The sequence below is a fragment of the Physeter macrocephalus genome, chromosome 20 (genome assembly GCF_002837175.3).
Source record: "Physeter macrocephalus isolate SW-GA chromosome 20, ASM283717v5, whole genome shotgun sequence".
NCBI lineage: Eukaryota > Metazoa > Chordata > Mammalia > Artiodactyla > Physeteridae > Physeter > Physeter macrocephalus.
The window spans coordinates 107,812,425-107,832,732 of record NC_041233.1 but is presented as its reverse complement, the minus strand read 5'-3'; the positions used below and the strand labels follow the sequence as shown (position 1 = coordinate 107,832,732).

The 20,308-nt window shown below is 46.6% G+C and overlaps 1 protein-coding gene across 3 annotated transcripts in view; it reads right to left on the bottom strand.

Moving 5' to 3' along the window:
* Positions 1-18,585, bottom strand: part of IRF2 (interferon regulatory factor 2) — an 86,239-nt gene extending 67,654 nt beyond the window's left edge. Inside the window, exon 1 of one of the 3 annotated variants that reach the window (XM_024117361.2) lies at positions 18,382-18,585. The gene's annotated coding sequence lies outside the window, so the exon portion shown is untranslated. Of the gene's footprint in view, positions 1-16,800; positions 16,916-18,381 lie in introns of those variants that run through there. The other 2 variants (XM_055081118.1, XM_028481421.2) reach the window with 2 other exon arrangements.
* Positions 18,586-20,308: the final 1,723 nt, after the last annotated feature.

Genomic DNA, 20,308 nt, shown 5'->3' with positions numbered 1-20,308 from the left:
TGGCCGCTGCGCCTGCGCGTCCGGAGCCTGTGCTCCGCAGCGGGAGAGGCCGCAACAGTGAGAGGCCCGCCTACTGCAAACAAAAGCAAAAAACAAACAAAAAAGAACACATCTCTCCTCTACAAGCTGCATAAATGTCTTCAAATATTTTCAAAAGATACTTACTGCCACTAAACAAGTTCCAAACGGTACCTGAAAATTGGATTTGGCATCCACTGCATTGTTAACATTGCTCCCTCTCTGCCAGCCCCTCCCAGGACCACACTGGTCCCCTCCCCCTCCTTGCAGAACCAGAAGGTGCTTGCAGAGAGCTCAGGTCTGGTGTCAGGCACACCTGACTGGAACCTCACCACTCACAACCTGTAACCTCTCCGAATCTTAGTTTCTGCGTCTATAAACAGAGAGCTCAATAGCAACTTGGCAGAGCTACTGTGAGGAAGAAATAGATAAAAAGGCAGCTTCTAGTAAAAGGAAAAGTATGGGATGACTGCTTTGGTCTCCGCTAAGACCTCCCCAAAGAAATTCCGTAGAGTAGAGCCAAGTGCCTCACCTCATAGCAGGGTGGACCCAGCCAGAATCCCTCACAAGGAGCAGGAGGGTACCCAGGGTCCATGTTCTGGAATATTAGCATCATCTCCGCCCTGCACAGTACTGGCCAGATCAATCTTCCCAGACATCTCATCACCTGACTCAAAACCCTGCAGGGGCGCCACAGTGTCCACTGAATAAAATCTGGACTCTCAGCCACCATAACTCAGCCCCGTCCCACCTTTCTGACTTCTTATCCCACCAATTCCTCCACCTTCTAAACTCAACCAAAGCTCACAGCTCCATGTACTTGAAAATAGGCATAGCTCTGGCTAAAGTCCTTGTGGGAAGGAATCACATCTTACTCATCTTCAGAACTCCCAAAATATCAGGTACAGCTCCTTGCATATAATGATATGTAGTAATTATTTATTGATAAGAAAGTGGATGGATCCCTCCTGGAGAACCCTCTGGGGGCAGGGAATGGGGAGGAAAAGGCAGATGACATGAACTGTATGTTGTGATGGATAAAACTTAATACGAACAAGTAATAAACAAGCAGGGGAAAAGTGACTGCAAAAAAGCATGCAACCCCAAGAAGAATAATTTCACTATTTTCATGACATTTTCCAGGTGAATCGAGTTAAGCACGTTAACTTTTGAATTCCATTTATTTAGCATTTCATTCAAAAAACCTGATGGAGCTGAGTCCTGTGAAAAGCTCTGTGGTAGGTACAAAGACGATGGGGACATGATCTCTGTCCTCAAAAAGTGTACGTGGTAATGATGGAGGCTGGAACATAAACAACCGGCTCGAAAACTAGGCACCATGTCCTAGTTGATACGAGAGAAACAAACCACAGACGATAAAACTTTCCAGGATGTGGCTGATGCTACAATACACCCCGATTCTTGAACTCAGGCTTTCAACACAACGGTTTCTTGGCTCACTCTCTGCGTCGGACTCACCCCAGTCATTTCATTAACCTCCCAATCAAAGGACCCTGCATTTTAGATAGGTGAGTTTTTTGGAAGGCATTTCGGGGGAGTTTTACTATGTTATGTCAAAGCCCGGAAGAGAGAACACTGGAAGGCTTCAAAGAAGAGGGGGCGTCTGAAGTGGGCCTGGAAAGGTAGGGGATTCTCAGGCGGAAAGGAAGGAAAAACATTCCGAACAAAAGGAGGAATAACAAAGGCAAGAAGGAGGAAGCGTGATAGCAGGTTTGAACCGTCAGCAACACGGAAACGCTGTGCCCCAGGAAAACTGGGCGGATATGGCAGAGAAACAGCTGAAGGCTCACTAAGGCTGGCTAGTTAACAGGGAGACGTTTGTCCTTGCACCTTACCAAGGGTCCCTGCCGACTGACGAGGGGAAGCACCCTGGTACACCCCAGGGCACATGCACACGTGGCTAAGGTGCCGCCCACCTGCCGTCTGGTCCTCCTTTCTCACTAGAAAACCCAGCCCATGAGCCCCATTAGCTCTAATGTCCTACCAAGGAGTCTGTCTGGAGAGGAAATTACAAACGCAGAACTAGGTCAATCATTACGATTTAATTCATCCAACATTTCTTGAGTACCGGGTAGATGCAAGTCATTTTGCTGAGCCCACACATAACGGCACTCCAAAATTTATAATCAGGTCAACAAGGCAGTCGTTGATAAAAAGTGGAGAGCATGATATATTGAAATGTAACTCAGAAATATCTCGGGCCTTTGAAGAAGATTCTTCAAACCTAAGTGAAGAGCCCAGCAAATATCCAATAAATGCCATCAACGCAGCCATCAACCAAGTTATGGCCTTCATACCGGATGGTGGTGCCACTGTCACCTGGTCATGCTGGGGGGATGCAGATGGGAAGAAGCCCCACCTGGTGCACCAATACTCCCGGGTCCCTCCAGGCTTCCCAAGTCCCTGTAGTGGAGGCTTGACTCTAAGGTTCCATAAGCCAGCCCTTCCAGGGTCTTCCACGGTGTCTCTCGGAGAACATGGCCAAGCACACCGCACGTCCTACCGCAACTGCCCGTCTCACTGCTGAGATGACAGCCAGATCCAGTCACTCTCGGAGCCACGGGGATGCCTTGTCCTAAACACTTCCGCTGTGCGAAGCTGTTGTTTGGGGCACCTTGCCATCGCCTTGGTTCTCTAACTTGGGTTTCTCATCTGTATTAACGGCAGCCGTCTCTATCTCCTCCTCACTTAAGTATTGTAAACCTATTCATAATAACTTCCCTCTCTTTATAAACTAAATCAAAACAAACAAAAGAGGGTACAAAAAATATTTCTGTACCTGTGTATCACTTCCTCTTACAACCGTATGAAAGCATCTCAAAGACAGGTCTGGTTATTATCAAAAGCACAGTCTGGTCCTTCCTGCAATGCCCATGTGTCTATGAATGAAATGCATGCGTCATTCTTATACCTTCTCGTAGCCCCTCTTAAGTGTGGCAGGCTCACAGCTCTGCCACATCCAACTGCTAGGAGTCACTACGTATCATCTTCTAAAATGTAAGGGAGGTAGATGTTCCAAATTCTCAATAACCCTTCCTCCCAAAAGCTTGCTCTATGCTCAGAATAAAGCCTTTCCTTGCTAGAAGACACAGGAACACATGCACTGAAGGAACGTTTCGTGGCCACCAGGAACGGTCCCTGACACTCCCTTGACCTGCCTGTTCCCATCAGACCAGGGAACTCTCCATCCTCCAAGAGTGTAAGGAATCTCCAACCCTTCAAGGTTTCGCTCCTACTGCTCTTTCGACCAAAGATGCCCATAGCACCCATGAGCCACCAGTTGACCCTGCCCTCCTCCTACCACAGGTGGGAGTTCATGGTGAAGCTCATCCCTGGTCAAAGATAGAGCTCCTTCCTCTTCCCTCCCGTAGCCTTTTGCTGCTGTGCTTCTATTAAGCACATATTTCATTCTTTTTGTTCCTATAGATGGTTATTTCCCTGCCTGTCTCTCTAAGTAAATGAAAGCTCTGTGAGAACATGAAATTGTCAAGTTTGCATCTCCACACACCAGGCGTCACACCAGCAGTCCAGAAACATCTGTTTGAAGGAATTCACTCTTCTGAGAGTTGTATTTAAAATACTTGTTTGCAGAAAGGAGTCTTCAACTTAACTTCATCATCACATTTCTTTTCATATTACTTGAGGCTAATTTTACAGACTTTTTTAAAGCCTTGGGGGACTTCCCTGGTGTTGCAGTGGTTAGGAATCCGCCTGCCAATGCAGGGGACATGGGTTCGATCCCTGGTCCAGGAAGAGCCCACATGCCATGGAACAACTAAGCCCTTGCGCCACAACTACCGAAGCCCGCGCTCCTAGAGCCCGTGCTCCGCAACAAGAGAAGCCCGCGCCCCGCAGCAAAGAGTAGCCCCGGCTCTCTGAAACTAGAGAAAAGCCCGTGCGCAGCAACGAAGACCCAACGCAGCCAAAAATAAATAACTTTATTTTAAAAAATAAAATAAAAGCTTTGGCCCCAAGCCTGAAGGGAATACAAATTTTTGCAGTTATCTATCTGCTTCCCAATTATTTACAACTGACTCCTAGTTATAATCTGTATGTTAGCTTGTCAGGCTACCTTATGCAACAAAGACCAACTTCTCAAAAGAATTGAGTGAAGTGAAAAATTTGAGCAGAGCATAAAAGTAAACCAACAATTAATTTGCTCCTGTAAAGTTGATATTTCACTGCGTTTTTTCACCTACTATAGCTCTTATAAGGACAAATAAATGGCTTCTCATTCTGTTGATTATTCACAATAAATACACAAATGCTTTTATTCACTTTTCCTAAGAGATCTGTTATTACAGCAATATTTTTTTCATCCGCTCAAGTAGTAGTATTGAACCATTACTGAATGTATTATGTTTAAATTCTCATGCCCCCAAATGTTATCCAGAGGCTGCTTTTCCTCACTTTTATCCCGAAATACCACAATACTAGGGCTTTTTGATGAGCCCCAAGTATTGAAGGTACCATATGAGAGGCTGCTACGATTAATTCACTACCATATTCAAGCACTGCTATGTTTTCCCTCTCACCAGAAATTTCAGGATTCAAAATACAACAGAAAAAAATTAACTCTTTACTACAGAGTTCAACAAAATGTACTAAGTACTTAATCCAGCCACATGACCCTGAGCAGGTTGCTTGATTTCTCCAGCTGTAAAAATGAAGGAACAGACTATAATCTCTAGGAAAACTTCCAATTCTAGTACTCTATGAGAAAGTTAAGTACTTTTAGCTGATTCCCCATTTTCCACTCCACTCTGATGTACTTAATTCAGTATCAATTAATTCCTCAATAGGTGCTTTATCAGCTCTATAACATCTCAAAATTTGAAAAATGGTTTTGTGCCACATGCTACACATACAGTAATGATGGAGAATCTTTTGAGTTTTCAGACCCTACTTGTATGTCACTTTGGAACCCACAAAAAGAATGACTCAATCCTACAACTCAACAACAACAAAAAAACAAATAACCAATTCAAAAATGGGCATAGAGAGGGTGGGAGGGAGACGCAAGAGGGAGGGGATATGGTGACGTATGTATACGTATAGCTGATTCACTTCGTTATAAAGCAGCAACTAACATAACAATGTAGAGCAATTATACTCCAATAAAGATGTTAAAAAAATGCGCAAAGAACTAGAATAAACATTTCTCCAAAGAGATACACAAATGGCCAGGAAGCACGTGGAAAGATGCTCAACATCACCAGCCATTAGGGAAATGCAAATCAAAACCACAATGAGAGACCACCACACACCAATTAGGATGGCTATTATAAAAATAAAAGAAAAAATTAAAGGAAAGAATTTTTGGCAAGGATATGGAGAAATTGAAACCTTTGTGCATTATCGATGGGAATGTAAAATGGTGCAGCCGCTGTGGAAAATGGTCTCTCAGAAGGTTAAACCTAGAATTGCCGTATGATCCACTGGATTGAAAGAACTGAAAGCAGGGACTCAAAACAGATACTTTTACAGCAGTGTTCAAACCAGCAAGGTTCACAATAGCCAATGGTAATGACAAACCAAGTGCCCATCAACAGACGAATGGAGAAACAAAATGTAGGAATATTAATCAGTCTTTCAAAGGAAGGACATTCTGACACATGCTCCAACATGGATGAACCTGGAAAACATTCTGCTAAGTGAAATCAGCCAGACACAAAAGGACAAATACTGTCTGATGCCACTTCGATGAAGCACCTAGAGGAGTCAAGTTCATAGAGACAGAGAGAGAACGGTGCTTGACCAGGCAGAGGTAAGTGGGGTTCTTGTTTAATGGGTACAGAGTTTCTGTTTGAGATGATGAAAAAAAGTTCTAGAGAAGGATAGGTGGTGACAGCTGCAAACACTGTAAATGAATTTTTTGCCACTGGACTTTATACTTAAAGATGATTATAAAAGCAAATTTTCTGTTAGGTAACTTTTACCATAATAATAAAAAAAAGAATGACAAACACGCATTTATGAATTCACTACTTGCTGTCACTGTTTCTTTGAGTCCTACCGTGGACAAGTCATTCTTTACTTCCAGGTAACTTGAAGGTAACTTACTGACCCCTCCCCTCCAGACACACAGAGAGAGAGAGGGAGAGAGAGGACAGATTTTCAAAATTAAATAAGGGCCAATTTCCCCTTCATGGGGATGCCATCTCAAGCCGTGTGAGGGAAAAGCCTCTCTTGGATGGTATGTGAAGAGAGAGGTTCTCCCAGCACAAACCTCCAGGGAGGGCTTCAGAGCCGTCTGTTATCAGCAGCACTGCCAGTTACCATCTCCCCTCAGGGAAAGGGAAGTAGAAAGTGGAGATAACTATCGAGACTCAGCCACTTCGTGACAAAAGACACCAGACAACAGCCAGCCAGCTGAATTCAACATGCCAAACCGAGGGGGGCGGGGGGACGGTAGAGAAAACAGCCAGAACAACAAAACAAGATGCTGTTTTATGCCTATTATATGATTTACGAAGACTCTGTCCTTTAGGAAATAAAATGTACACAGTTGGCCCCCAAACGTGCCATGTTAGCACTGTCACCTCCCCTACAATCTGAGACAACCCCGTGTGGCCCATCGATGGGTGGAAGAAGACCTCTAAAAGGGATGCTCAGACACCCAAAATCACTGCTGGAGCTGAGGTCTCAGCCGCCCAGACGAAGGCGCCTCACCGCAGGGAGCACAGGTCATCTACCGAGCTCACTCAATTCCAGGCTGAGGACTTCGCTACCTTTTCAGACCGACTCCCTCCACGTGGAGATGAGCGCACACCTGTAAAGTAAGCGACGACTGGATGAATGATCAGACTTGTCCACTGCCTCCTTTCAGGGCCCCGACTGCAGCCCAAATTGCACCCTGACTTTAAAAAAAAAAAAAAAAAGCAAAAAGCAAAACAAAACAAAAAAAGTCTTGATGCATTCAAAGCACCTGTAAGAGAGGCAAATAAATAAATCCTCTCCTATAATATTTTAAACTCACCCGGACTTCCTGAATCACCGGCAGAGCCACACCCCAAAGTGGAAATAGCGGTTCATCCACATTCTCTCCTGGGGCCTTTGGACTTTGCTTTTGTAACGGATAGAAGAAAGGGGACCATCTGGGTCGGTGCTCGGAGCCACCTAGAGCACCCCATGTGCCCAGGGCATCCTCCGGGGGCACCAGCTTCTTGTCTCACTTCTCTGTCCCTCATCCCTGAGGACCTTAACTTTCCAGGTCAGCTCAACAGTGCACATGAGTGAAGTTTTCCCATACAAACAAAATCCCAACATCCCCACAAAGAGTCAATAAAGATTTACCTTCCGGATTACGATTTTAAAGTGAGATTACACTTTCCTGTTCTTCTGTCAGTTGCAAATCCCCAAACCTACTAGAATTCACTTAAAACTAATCTACAGTGTTTTCATTGGAAGAAAGCAATCACGAAAGCTCTGACCTGCTGAGCAGCTGGGAATTTCTTTGCTGAAGGTTTGGTTTAGTCTTTATTTTTCTAGCTGCTGGCCCTGCTAACATGATTCAGTGAAGGTCGTATTTAATCTCACAGAGAAAAGCTACCTAAGCAGTTCTTAGGTAGGCTTCAGTAAAAATAAATTGCCTGGGCTCTGTGGATAAATCTGTTGCTTCTACCCAACAATTCCAGTCAAAGAGAACAAATGAAGGCAACTGTAAGATACCGGTGCTTGATTTCAAAAGAACTTCCCTGCCACATAAGTTACGGGGCTGAGTGTTCGTTAATAACGAAGTTATTGTTAATAACTAACCCACCAAGAAAGTAGCAGCTCCCAAATGTATACCTCCGGTTTATCAGCAAATACAGCTTATTTACATGTACAGGAAGGTATTACTATCAGCACTGGGACATAAATGTCCGAAGAGACTGATAAGACTTTTGTTAAGCCCTCGGTAAAAAGGAGAAAACCGAACAATTTTTTCACCTTCTGGATGTTGAAGGCCTAATACAAAGTGACAAATCCTATTGCAAAGTGACAAATCCCAATGTTTATGTGCTCAATACATATACCATTCGGTTTCTAACACACAGGAGATCTAGGCCATAGGTCCCAAGCTGGAATTCAGCCTTTGAAGCTAACCTTTGCTTTAGGGCTGAAAATCAAATCAACAAATATTTACCTAGTGCTTACTGTGTATCAAGCACTAATGGAGAATGCAAGGAAATACGACACAATCCCAGCTCTCAGATAACCTGCCCGTGGAGGTGTTGCAAACGGGAAAATCCAAGGAATCGACCTTTTTCACAACAGTTCAAAGGGTGGAAAAGATTCAAGATGTTCGTGACTCATCGCCAAAGTAATGGCACACACAGTGTGCTGCTTCTGAAGAGATTCAGAGCATCTGATTATTTTAAGCTGATGAGATCGGGTAAGGTTTGTGGGGGGAGGAGGCACAGTGAGACGCAGTTATAACCAAACGACCTAGCTCTGCTTTCCTCTGGTTTTTCTTGGTTTAGCCTTGCATTACAATGTTTCCCTGTATTTCTCTTCACACCTTGCTTCATTTCCTAACCCTGCACCATCCAATATGGCAGCCACCAGCCACATGACTACTGCACACTTGAAATGTGACCAGACTGAATTAAGATGTGTTGAAGGTGTAAAAGATACATTGGATTTTGCAGATTCAGTATGAAAAAAAGAACATAAATAATCTCATTAATACTTTTACATCTGTTTTATGTTGAAATGATAATATTTTGGACACACTGGGCTAAATAAAATAGTATTAAAATTAACTTCACCTACTTCTTTTTACTTTTCTAACGTGGCTACTAGAAAATTAAAAATTATACCTGTGGCTCACATTGTTTGTATTGGACAGTACTGTCCTAATCAATACTCATTTTTCTCGGCTGCGCTTTTGTATTCTGTCTCTGAACTCCTTCCGTTTACGCCCAACCCTAGTTTCATAACAAATGCCAAAAACGTCTCCCGTATCTATAAAGGGATCAAAACTATTCTAAATTTTTTTTTCAGACACAAATTCAGGATTTGGAAGCTTCTTCAGTTATGGAAACTCAGAAGTCACACTCTGATTGAGTCACACGAAGTCATTCTCCCGTGGGGACTTGTAAAGGTTGCTGTGTGGTGAAAATAAAACTTCCCTGGATTCCTCAGTGCTCCTGTAAAACAGGTGAGCCACCTGAGACACAGGAATGAACACAACATAAAGACAGTGAATAAAAGATAGTGAATGTTTGCATTCACTTCCCCTAGAAACATTTCACTCTTCACCTACCATGAGAATTGGATCTGTAGCCATTTGTCTAAATTAATTGCTCTGATCCAGAAGGATAATCAAACTTCTCTTATCTCCTCCAAGAGGGCCAAATGGTTACAGCCTTGACTAGGTCCCTGGGTTAAGTCTGCAGGGTCCCAGGAAGACCTATGTCTCTAAGCATGGACATTTCAAAAGGGATGAAGCCCAGACCTTAGCCCAGACCTTCCAAAAGGTTAGCATGAAAACCCTGGATCCTTTCCAGGTTGGCTCAAAGGATCAAAGGCGCTTGCTTCCTCGGGCGCTCTCGCGCTCTCTCTCTCCCCACCCCCACCCCCGCCCGCCGTGCCCCCTCCTTCGGCAGAGGAGGGGGATGGTTGCTCTGACCGTACCACACCCACATTCCATCAGCTTTCATGGGATCACTTATCACTTCAGGGACTAGGTATGGGAGACCAACACTGCAACATCTCTCTGGCCACTGACCTGGTTGTAAAGCTCAATAAAGAACTCTTTCCTCCAACCCCCATGTCTGGGGCTTCTGCAGTATTCACGTACATAGAAGACATACCTGTGAAGTGGGGTAACATCTCAGACCCTCCACAGTTCTTGAGAAAACAGTGTGTCCCAACCTCACCACGGAGCCATCAATCTCAGTGTCTTCAAGTAGTAATAGATGAATGGGGACAAGGGCATCTCTCAGCACTGGCTGGGAAAGCCCTGATTCTAGAGCCTGGCTCTGCACATCAAGGCCCAAGGGGCCCAGGAAGGGCCGAGTTCATGCGCAACATCCTCCCGAGCAACATCCAACTTACTTGTCCTCCGCCTACGTTTACCAGACGTGAGGTCAGAGGGTACACTGCAGAGCTGCCTTGAGAATATTTTTCTGGTTATAAAAGTAACTGTGCTGTTGTATTAAATTTGGAAAATACAAGTGTTTCAAGGGGAAAAAAAGGAGCCAAACATCCATAATCACACCATCGAAATGCTTCCTCCCAGTTTTTTCTTAATGATGTGTATACAGATACACACACGTTTTAAAAATAAAATTAGGGGGCTTCCCTGGTGACGCAGTGGTTGAGAGTCCGCCTGGTGGCGCAGTGGTTGAGAGCTCGCCTGCCGATGCGGGGGACGCGGGTTCGTGCCCCGGTCCGGGAAGATCCCACGTGCCGCGGAGCGGCTGGGCCCGTGAGCCGTGGCCGCTGAGCCTGCGCGTCCGGAGCCTGTGCCCCGCGACGGGAGAGGCCACAGCGGTGAGAGGCCCGCGTACCGCAAAAAAAAATAAAAAAATAAAATTAGGGTCACAAGTGAATATCCTCTTCTTCTCCACTCAACATGTTCCACAAACATCTTCCCAGCATTAAATACAAAACATGAATTTCATCGGCTATCTATACTCAGCGTGTGGACTGTGCCATAACTCATTTAAACGCGCTCCCACTGTTGGGTGTTCAGGGTGTTTCCGAGTTTTCACTATTACGGAAGCTACCAGTTAACATCCTTGTACATAAATCTTCACTCCACCTCTCGTTACCTCACATATGTAGGTTCCTAGAAGTGGAATTACGGGAGCAGAGAGTTCAACATTTTTGAGACATTAAGTGTACACTGCCAAACTGAATTCCAGACCGTTTATTTCAAAGTACAACGCCCCAACTACAGCATGAAGTGCTTAGTTTCAAAACCAGTGGCCTGCAGTACGAGCGATGCCATCCATGGTTCAGTCTTAACCTGTGCCTTCTATCCTTTAGGGATACACAGTATCGGCCGACTCTATTCTCCGGACTCCCTATTTACCTCCTGCAGCCTGGTAAAAACAAAACAGCAGCAAGGAAGAGCAGCACGGGGGGAGAGAGGACAGCCTAAGAGCTATGGCGGTATTATGGATCCATTTCATCAACATGCATCTTCCTCGAGGGGACCGCGGTTGCCTCCAAAGGCAATTTAGACTGAGTCTGAGGCCTCAGGTCAGGGCACCAATTCCTCCATCCTCTCCGGCTCCAACGCTGCCTCTAACATGGCTTCAACCATGCCCAAGTGGTGACCACTCACAGCTTTCTGTTTGCTTGTCTAAAGTTCGCCGATGCCTAGCAATTTGCCCCCCTAGATAAAAAGGCCAAACTTCAAAGTCAGAAATGGAGGGTCCTCCGGCATTTCAACTTGTCCTGCAGTCACTATCAATTAACTACCAATCTGTCCCCTCTACCTCAAGACGCCTCCAATGACATTTGTGGCAGACACAGGGTCTACCTGCCCGACTCCCTCCTGTCTCCCACTCAAGAATTCAGGAGGCATTATTCTACTCTCCACCTTAGTCTCTTTTTTTCATCACCTCATTCTCCCAACTGTCACCTTCCAACACCCTCCACACCCACTAACATCCTAACCACGTGCCAGGACACTCTGGTCCACACTGTAACTTTTCTCATCATCTTCAATCATTGTAGGGTAAGGAGAACAGGAAAAGCTCTCTTCAAAAATAACACGTTAGATATTACTTGAAACAAAACTATTTGTATGCACTTTCTTCTCACTCAAAATGTCAACCTCATGAGATGGAAAAATCAGTTGGATTCTAAGCTAACGGGGCCAGGACAGTGTCTTCCATCTAGAAGGTATTTCTTTGGTTCCTACAAAACCCTAACATCCATAAGCTCAAAAAGAACAAATTAAATAGGAAGCTCATCTTACCTTTGATCACATTAGGTGTGTGAGTATCAAATGCTCTTACACAGATAGCAACAGATTGCTAAGGACGCTGGAAAAGAAATTATTTATGAAAATGACAGAGCAAGTAGTTAACTCTCAAAAATGTTTAATCAAATGGGCGGAAGACCTAAATAGACATTTCTCCAAAGAAGACATAACAGATGGCCAACAAACATATGGAAAGATGCTCAACATCACTAATCATTAGAGAAATGCAAATCAAAACCACAATGAGGTATCACCTCACACCAGTCAGAATGGCCATCATCAAAAAATCTACAAACAATAGATGCTGGAGAGGGTGTGGTGAAAAGGGAACCCTCTTGCACTGTTGGTGGGAATGTAAATTGATACAGCCACTGTGGAGAACAGTATGGGGGTTCCTTAAAAAACTAAAAGGAGATGTGGTACATATATACAATGGAATATTACTCAGCCATAAAGAGAAACGAAATTGAGTTATTTGTAGTGAGGTGGATGGACCTAGAGTCTGTCATACAGAGTGATGTAAGTCAGAAAGAGAAAAACCAATACCATATGCTAACGCATATATATGGAATCTAAAAAACCAGTACCGATTAACCTAGTGGCAGGGCAGGAATAAAGACGCAGACGTAGAGAATGGACTTGAGGACACAGGGAGGGGGAAGGGTAAGCTGGGACGAAGTAAGAGAGTGGCATGGACATATATACACTACTAAATGTAAAATAGATAGCTAGTGGGAAGCAGCCGAATAGCACAGGGAGATCAGCTCGGTGCTTTGTGACCACCTGGAGGGGTGGGATAGGGAGGGTGGGAGGGAGACACAAGAGGGAAGAGATACGGGGACATATGTATATGTATAGCTGATTCATTTTGTTGTACAGCAGAAACACAACATTTTAAAGCAATTATACTCCAATAAAGACGTGAAAAAAAAAAACTGGATAGGCTTTTATCACACAGAACCCTAAAGTAACATATTGTGTTGAACTAAATTGGTCTTGCCCTTGATATAAAAATGCTTAGAATCCATCACCAGAAAGAACAGCACAGCCTTCTGTTTCTCATAAACATGGGGCTACAAGGCACGCACACAGGGCATGGGACATACGGAGACATTTTTCGCTTGCCTCTTGTTCTTTCTTGCTTATCGAAGCTGAATACTAAATTGATAAAGGGGGCTATAAGCCAAAACAGAAACAAACAAAAAACAAACCCATGACTCTGTGGCCTTCCTAGAGAGAGACATACTCGTGAAACAAAGTCCTTCTTGCTTGTTCAGAATGGAAAATTCAAAGTATCACAACTGTACCGCGAATCCCATTTTTGTATGACAAGCAAGGTCAACATGGGCAGAGCCAACAGGGAGGGACCAGAGACTCCCTACTCAAAGCACTGCCTAAAAGGTGGGTAACAAGTTCCATCTGCTTGCTTTCCTGCATAGCCTGGCCTCAATGAAACAATGAAAAGGTCTGGCCCTGGGAAGAGATCCTTGACTCAGTGGTTCTCTGCCTTTGCTCTGGCCCTCATACCTGAGTGGTAGGGATCCAGGATACACTGGTGAACGTGAGAGGCTTACTGTGGAGTGGGAGGAGGGGTTCTAAGGTCGGGAGAGACAAAGAGAAGAGGGGGCTGCAGACAGTCTCAAGTCTGAAGGTTCTGTGTGGTTTCTAAAAGCCCCCTCCTCTCCATGATTCTGATACACACATAAGTCCCATCCCTCGAAGATGACAGAACCATGCAGCCCCATTTTACAGATGTGAAAACTAAGGTCCAGAAAGGAGAAGCGATTGGAGAGTTAATGAAAGAGCTGAGTCAACTCTGGTCCGGGAAGGTGGTAACTAGTTTTAGGACCTCAGAAGGCCCAACAGGTCTAACAGCTTATCTAAGAAACGGCTGCCCAGGCTGCCTACAACGTCGAGTTTCTCTACTTTGGGCTGGAATTAGATCAACTAGATTTGCTAATGCTGGTTCTCTCAAGTCAACCAGGAGTTCTGACTGCGAGTCTAACGTGTTTCTGAGTAATAAAAATGGGCATATGAAGTCTTCCTAACTACACACAATCTGTTTCAGAGACCATTTGTCAAAAGATGGAGCTGGGGAGAGGGGGAGATCATTTTAAAAGGCTCTCTCAAGGCAAAACGCTGGTGACTGTAGGTCCTCTGGTCAGAGCCCAGCCTCTGGTGCCTGTGGACGTGACTTCCTGCCTGTGTATTTCTCTCGGTATTTTATATAAAATACTGACTTCAGGTTTAAATCTGGACCCTATAGATAACTTACCATTCTTTGCTGAAAAAAAATCAACATTTAATCAAATCTCTTCACTCCCGAGCCCACCAGCACCCCTCCACCGTGAGGGCCACTGCTTGACCCTGCCTTGGGCAGACGTTATTACCAAATACTGATCAGACTCAGGCCAAAAGTAGGGCACGAATGGGGCCAACAGGGACAGAAAGCCCTAACTTCCTATCCCTGCGTGAGAAGGAACACTGTGTCCCATACAGACCAAAAGAAGAACTGACTTTATTGTGAACGATAACGATCTCACAGCAATTTATGTTATTTTTATATACCACTTCATGTATTTTATATCTATTGTAAATATATACTTTCTATTATATTTATTTTCACATATGCTGTCACGTATCATTTTCACACATATAGTGTTAGGTACATAGAAAGCATTCAGTAAATGCAAGTTCACTGAGTGCCTTTAAAGATGTTACAGCAAAAACTAAAATCAGTTAAGGGCATACAATTAATAACGGATAATAAATTGAAGAGTCTTCAGCAATGATGAAGAAAATTCAGACTACAGCAAAGTGAGCTTGGGAAGGTTTTTTCTTGATACGAAGAGGGAAAATACATTGGTCCGATCATTTTTATTTCCATATCATTTGGTCTCCATGGACACCATTTAACTTCTCTTCTGACAGAAAAAAAAACTCACTGACAATATCATATGTCACTGTTAAATACTTTAATGCTTTACATAAAAATTATACTGTGTTTAATTTCTTACCATTATTTTCTCTCAGAACAAGTAAAATCCCTTCTTGCTGAAAATTCTATAAGAGAAAGTCAGTGCTTAAGCCACAGTCATGATTCCCTGGCTTTTCAAGTTAAGAATAATCTGATAAAATTCTGAAAGTGAATGCCTTACACATTTGTAGATTGCTATAACTTACGCAACCTTCTTTCATAACAGTATCTCATTTGTTCCCAAAAGCAAACCTATCAGATATACAGTTAAGTATTATTATCACCTTCCACAGCACTCACCCCTAAAGGTAATTACTGTCTTTATTTTTTAGCTGGGTATTGTCAGCTCACCAACTAGAATGCAATCTCCCCACTGGGTAAAGAAACTGTCTTCCTGTTCCCAGTTGAACCCACAGAACGTAGCACTGTGTCTGGGGCATAGTGAATGTTCTAGGACTAGTTATTAAATGAATAAACTCCCTTATCTGCTTTAAGCCTTTTTTGGTATAAAGAACATAATAGAACCATGTCCCAGATACCCCATTTAGAGTTCAGTGGTCTGTTCTCTATCAAAAGGAAACTGTGTAAAAATGCTCTAAAAACAAGGAAGCTTATATGCCATAATACTAAGAATAAAAGTACAGTGTCCTTGGAAACATGAGAAAATCGATGCATGTCAAACACCCAAATGTTAAACATCCAAAGTTTCAAATTTTCCACTACTAGGTTTAAACATGTTTAACTAGTTTTGGTATACTGAATATTTGCCTAATAAAGCGGCAAAGCAGAGGAAAAGTTCGGTCATGGTTCACTGAGCTGTCAGGACTTTTGTTTGCCATAATTGGCTTCCAATTTAACCACAAACGCTTACTTTTGATTATGATGACATTTTTACAGGTAAGTAAGTCTGAAATATGCAGAGTTATCTCTAACTTTTGAAGGTCAAAAGAAAAAAAAAACCCGACTCATTAAGAATAAAGCATGTAAATGTTTAATATTAAGAATCAGTTACGAATCATAACAGACAAGAACCCGGATCTAAGAGGCCAAAATCTAACTTCTTACACAACAGGCTAAGTTATAAATTATAATCATTCACTAATTACAGTGAAATTCTGGACTCTGCCCCATCAATCAATAGATTTTTCAAGGTTACCCCTTAAAATTACCACGTTAAGTCCTAAATATTCCATCTGCTGAGCTTCCCTTAGAAAACACAAGTTTTTCCAGCATTTCACCCTTTCCCTCTCCAAGGAAGGAATGATGGGGGGGGGGTGGTGAGAAAACTAGAAAATCCTGAATCTGTGTGCATGAAGTTAAACTGGGGTCCCCCTCCAGGTCGTGGCGAGGAGCGTGCATCTGCTAACATCAAGACCATCCACCTTTCCCATTCAGTCTGTCACCAGGCCCCTGTCTGCACCTGCCCCTAAGCACCAAAAAGCGCAGGCTGCTAAATCCCAATGTTATCTGCAGTCGGTCTGAAACTAATAAATGAATGCAGGCTTGACAGCAACCTTGGTGATTCCTGAAAATCCACAACAGGAAATGTAACTATCCTCCACCCTCCCTCGCCATTCATCAAAAGCAGACCGAGTCACAGCAACTGGGAGGCCGGTGGCAGACGACAAATGCCAGCACTTTTCCTCAAGTAGGAAGCTTCTGCGTTTTCTTAACCAAGGACAGGGCGCACTACCCGTTGCCCACACTGCAGGGAGGAGGCTGAAGAGGGAGGGAGCAGGTAAAATGTCCCCAAGTTCCAAACACTATACTCTGGGGGCAAAAAACGGCTGAAAGCCACGCCGCTCGCATGCGGCAACCTCGACTGCTAGTGCCAGGGGTCCTGCCTACACCGACTGACCTCAGCGCCTCGCCTGGTGCCCGGAAGGCTGTTTCTGCGCCCGGCTCGGGCTGCCAGCCTCCTTTCCGCTTCTCCCCCTCGAAAGGGGTAAGGGGGTGAGGGCGGCCCACGCAGCCACACCTGGGGTCCAAACAGAGATGCCGGCGCGTCCCAGGAGGGGGATGAGCTGCATCCTGAAACCCTCTGAACTTGGAAAGGCTGCCCGAGCCCTCTCGGGGCCGGCTTCCAGGCCGTAGCACCCCGAGCGGGCGGGCGCCACGATCGGCCACGGCTGGCATCGCTCGGTGGGCGAGCCCGGCCCGCGAGGCGGAAAGGAAGTGGCTGCCGCGGCTTTGCACCAACCACGTTCGGCAGGCGGGCGAATGCCACTCGGCGCCCCGAGCGGGGTCGGAGGGCGCGGGGCGGGCACTCCCGTCCCCACGCCACCGCCGCCGGCGCCCCGGGACCCCCAGGGGACGCCGGCCCCGGGCCTGCCAGCAGGGCGCCGCTCGGTCCCCGGAGGCTCCCCGCCCCCACCTCGCCCGCTCCGTAGCCAAGGCGGGTCAGGCCCAGCGCGCGAGTACGGCCCGGGGGCGCCCGCGGGGACCCGGAGGCGCCCGGCGCTAGGCCGCGGCCGGGCCGCTGACCCCTGGGCGCGGCGCCCTCCCGGGACGCGCCGCCCGAGCCCCCCGCGCGCCGGGACAAGTGCAGTGACAAAGCCCCAGGGCCAGGCCGGGCGCTGGCCGGCGGGAAGGAGGACGCGGCGTCCCTCCCGGGCGGTGGCGGCAGCGGCAGCGGCCCAGCCCCCAGGAAGCCGGGCGCGCCGGCCAGGCCCCGCGCGCAGCCCCGCTCCGAGCCCGCCCGCCGGCCCCGGCCGCTGGCACCCGACGCCCGCGACTCTTCCCCGAGCCCGGCGGGCGGGCGAGCCCCGGGACCGCCGCCGGGCGCCCCATCAAGTTTCCTTTGGCCGCGGCGGGAGGCGCCTCTCCCGGCCCGGGCGCGGGGCGCAGGCTGAGGGTGGACTGCGGGTTTCTGCCTATTTACGCCAGAGGCTGCCTGGAGCGAGGCACCGCCGCCGGGCAAGGAGAAGGACCCGCTCCCCTCCTTCGGACCTGGTGGCGACGGCCTCCGTAAACATACACACGCACACACATGCACGCGAGAATTTTGTTTTAAAAGGAGGCCCGACTCCAGTGGACCTGCACCCCCCCCACACCACCTGGGGCGCAGAATCACACAGAGCAGGTCTGTGTCCATGGAGCCACCTCTCCGCATCTGCAAATCCAAAAGTGAAATTAAACCTCCACCAACCTCCTCCTCCTCCTCCTCCTCCTCCTCCTCCTCCTCGCAGCCTCAGCAACCCCAGTAGCTGCAGCAACAGCAGCAGAACCTGCTTCCCCTAAAATCAGATGATCCATAACAGCGCCGACTGTTCCTCCAAAAATCAGAATTAATATTTATGAACCTCAGCATTTTCCGTCTGCAAAACATCGTGTCAAACCATCAGGACGCGCGCACACACATATCCCCTCCAGTCCTCATAAACATGCCCTCGAGAAAAACACACACGCACAGTCACAACTATTATTTGAAAAATGTTACCTCTCAGTGTGCTTTTTCACGCTATCAATACAATTCCGCAAGGCTTAAGTGTTGCTAGGATGTGTGAAATGGAAATGAAAGCCCGTCAGATGAATAATCGCAGGAACAAAACTAAAAGTTACTCCCCGGCTTGCCTGAGAACAGTCCAGATCGAAAGCAAAACAAGGAGAGGAAACTGCGAAGCGCTGAGGCTGGAAATCCCCCCACCCCCCGCCCTCCTGGTGCCTCGCTCCCTCCCTCCCTCCGTCCCTCGCTCGCTCCCCCCTCCGCCCTCCCCCCTCCGCCCTTCCTCCCCAGTGTTTGTTTCAAGCTTGTGCAACTGGGAGGTGGAGGCGGAGGGAGGGCGCGAGCTGCCGGGCCTGGAGGTGCGGAAGTTCGCCGCCGCTGTTCATTGGCAGGCAGCGCCGCTGTCATCATTTCTCAGAAAAGTCAATTTCATTTTCACTTACCCACGTCGCGGCAGCGGAAGCAACAAGCGGCTGCGCGTGAGTCTGCTGCTCGCACACCCCGGCGCTCACACTCGAGTGGGGGTCCGGGGGGTGGGGTGCTGGGTGCGAGCCTGGGTTCCGGCCGTAAGCTGGCGGCGGTAGGAGGGGACAGCAGGTAACCTACCTGACTCTGCATCCTAAGGGTCACCTGAAGGTAGGGAAGGAGGGAGGAGGAGGGCGTGTCGGGGAGGCAAAGCTCTTGCCATGCAGTTGGTGGGGCAGGTGTCAGCGGTGTTTAGAGCCTGTTTTCTGAGTGAATAAAAATTCACTTTGTCACACTGCCCACTTCCAAGGAGCAATTAACTGACAAGAGAGCATTACTTAGATACTAGTGCGATAACTGGGCCAAGTAACGCGCATCCTTAACCTTATTTGAACCCTTATCAGTAGCTGAGTGTGTAACCATTTGAAGGGCAGCTGCCATTAGGGACACAGCCTGGAGCTCCGTCTGGGGGCGAAAAGGAAGGCCTTCCCCTAGTAAGTCACCAGCAGCGTCCTCCCAGACTGAGTGTGCAACAGAAGTTCCCTCCCTGCAGGATGCGATGGGCAAGGGTGAGAGCAGATTTTCCTGAAAGATGTCTTAATGTGGCTGGTCCAGGAGAGGGGTTTTATGCTGTAGTACATGCAGCTAGGTTCAAATTTGGCCTCTTTAACTTACTAGCTGGGCGTCCCCAGTCAAGTTGCTTAACCTAACGCCTCAGTATTCAGTACCTTGAAATGGGGATGAGTGAGAGAGAATGCAAGAATGCAGGGGCAGCACCTGTCACCTTCAAGGTGTGTTAGCTCAAACTAATACAGTTCACTTGGGACCTGCCGTTTTGGGGGTCCCTTGTTTTAAAGTATAGATTCTCACCTGGTTATACCTGTTTCTTCCCCCACATGCAGTTTCATTGGCCTTCTCCCAAACTTCTCTCCCCGACACAGAAAGTCCCTTCCTGAGAGGCCAGAGCTACATATATGTAAACACTTTTCTAAAAACATAGCTCCAACACCCTCTTTGTCACAGAAGTATTGAGTTCTATGGACTGGAAAAAGAAAAGCATCTCAATGCTTTTGGTGAGGAGACAGCTGAGGGTTTAGGCTTCTGTTTTGTGACCGTGGTCTCAGAAATAGATTTCCCATGCACCATTATTTCTTATCCCCTCATAGAATACTATTTGACCCAGCCAGTCACTTTCTTATTTCATAAAGCAATGACTATTATAGGTGATTAGAGTAACTGTATACAAACTCTGTAGGACAGTTGTCACTCTTTACCACCCATGGGCCCAAGTTAAAAACCCAGTAGTCCTTAATGTTTTCCTTCCCCCCAACACACATCCAATCAGTAGTATCCTACTGAGCTGATCCCAGATCTCTCTGGGCCCGGCCCCTCCTCCATCCCCTTTGCATCGCCTTTATTCAGCTATGGCAGTGGCCTCAGAAATGGGCTTCTTACC